The sequence below is a fragment of the Camellia sinensis genome, chromosome 8 (genome assembly GCF_055761805.1).
Source record: "Camellia sinensis isolate YWXY chromosome 8, ASM5576180v1, whole genome shotgun sequence".
In the NCBI taxonomy this organism is placed as follows: domain Eukaryota; kingdom Viridiplantae; phylum Streptophyta; class Magnoliopsida; order Ericales; family Theaceae; genus Camellia; species Camellia sinensis.
This window is the reverse complement of record NC_138968.1, coordinates 43,932,199-43,934,395: the sequence shown is the minus strand read 5'-3', so window position 1 is coordinate 43,934,395 and position 2,197 is coordinate 43,932,199. Positions and strand designations below refer to the sequence as shown.

The following is a 2,197-nucleotide window of genomic DNA, read 5'->3' as shown; positions in this document are numbered from 1 at the left end:
AGATTAGTGATCTTGTATTGGGACATCATGTAGTCATCTAATGTAGAGTTTAGAAGTTGTAACTATTTTGTATGTTTTGGATTATTTTTTTTTTCATCTTCTAACAGTTCAAAACTTAATTTGATCATTGAAGGCAATATCGAGTTTTAATACTTTTGGTTGGGTATATTTTGTCCAATCTAAGCTGAAAATTCGGAAATAAGGTCTTAAGGGAGGAAAGATCTTAGGTGTGGAGTCTGACTATTCTCTCAAAGTTGACATTTTGGTGTTCAGCGGCCCTTGAAGGTTTTTGGTGATGGAGTATCTTATACCCATTTCAAACTAATGTATATTCTGCAAGGTAAGTTGCTAGATGGTGGGTGATTTTCAATTCATTCTCTATTGTGCTCACCTTTCAGGATATTTTTAGTTTTCATTCACATATTGATTGGGTTTCAACCCTTCACATTTGGGGAAGTTCACTTTTTCTGGCAGTTTGTGGCTTCAGAGTAGGAAGAGAAACAAGTTTTTGGTGAATATTTTCAAATTTTTTATGTTGTTCCATGTAAAGTTGTATTGAATATGGACATGATGATATTAACCTCTTGTTTTCCTGAGAATTATTTTAACTATGGCCCCCCAATTGGTATGAAGCACTTTAAGAATAGCTCTGTGACTACCCAAAGGAGATTGGGTTAATGGCTTTTGCCTTAAAGCTTTCGCTACTTAAGTACTTTAAGAATAGCACCGCTGACTTTGAGACTGTTAGGGATATCAAAGAGAACCTTTGCTACTTAAGGTGAAGAAATAACATTATAGTTTGGTATGCTTTTTTCGGATTTGTTTCATTACAATTTATTAGATCTGTTTTCTTGCAGTTATGATTACAAAAGGGAATATCAATTGGGACTTGAGACTACCATCCTTGTTAAGAATTATACTGTAAGTTTATTCTCTTATCTATCTGTGTAATTATATAGAATCTTCCAGGAATTGTTCAACATTGTATGTTGTTTGACGAGTTTCATACATCTCTATTTGCCTATTTTTTATTATAGTACGTAGTTGCTCTGAAAATTTCAATTCTTGAAGGTCAGATTTTATGTTAATATATAAAGTTTCCATTAGGAAAGACTATCAGATGTTGCCTAACCAGCTTGGTGTGCTCGAATAAAATATCTTTTTTAATTGATGGTTAATCATCATGATGATAGCTGCTTCTTTTCTTTTATTTTCTTTTTTCCTTTTTTTTTGTTGAATTAGAAAGGAAGTTACATTGAAGTAAAAAAAAAAAAAGGTTCACACAAAGAACTATTTTACGATAAGAAAAGAACCTAATATGTCTAATAATAAAAGATACAAACTTAACAATAAAATTAGCTTCTCTGTGGACAAATACGCCTTGGAAATTACTCGTTAGTTGTAGGCACTCGTTCAAACAAAATTTGGTTTGTTTAGTTATTGGCTGTCCGCTTGGAAAATTTTGTAGTATTTTCCATGAATTAGAATTCAATAATTAACCACTGGGTGTTAGCTTGAATAGTACAAATTTCAGCTATATTGTTACTTGTATCAATGGGACATTCGAAAGCTTAAATGCAGTGACAATTTGATTTTTTCTGTGATATTTCTGTGAGATGATTAAATGATTAACTCTTTTCAAACTAGTATTGATTTAAGAACAATTTTGAACCTCTTTGTACCCCTATTGCAAAAGGTTTTGGCATCCAAGTTAGTCAACTAATATATTAATGTATATTTTTGCAAGTAGTGTTGAGGGAGTAGTTGATATGATTGGGTGGGTGATATTGAGAGCTAAATTCAGTTTTTTTTTTTTTTTTTTTTTTTTTTTTTTGAGTACTTGAATCTATTAGTATTTTGTATAAATACTTTTAAGGATGGTTGATGGATATTTGTTTTGCGTGTATAGAAGTTTATATTTTGTATGCACATTTTTTTTTTTTGAAGAAAGATAATTTTGTTGAGTGAAGTGATGGAAAATAATACATGTGCATTAGAATTTTTACAAATATCACTTTACATTTATTGTATATAGTATTTGAATATATATATATATATATATATGAGAATATAGGTTGTTAAAACATTGTAGGTATTTTATTTATTTATTTATTTATTGCGACGGTAACAAGATGGTCGCTAATACATTATAGGTATTTTTTAAATTTTTTTGCGACGGCAAAACATTAGTCACCAT

General features: G+C 30.1%; 1 long non-coding RNA gene across 1 annotated transcript; it reads left to right on the top strand.

Annotated features, from left to right (window-relative positions):
* Positions 1–261: 261 nt before the first annotated feature.
* LOC145796525 (uncharacterized) lies at positions 262–1,969 on the top strand. Its single transcript, XR_014336998.1, has 3 exons — positions 262–778; positions 858–925; positions 1,751–1,969. It is a non-coding gene; the product is annotated as an uncharacterized LOC145796525 (long non-coding RNA).
* The last annotated feature ends 228 nt before the right edge of the window (positions 1,970–2,197 follow it).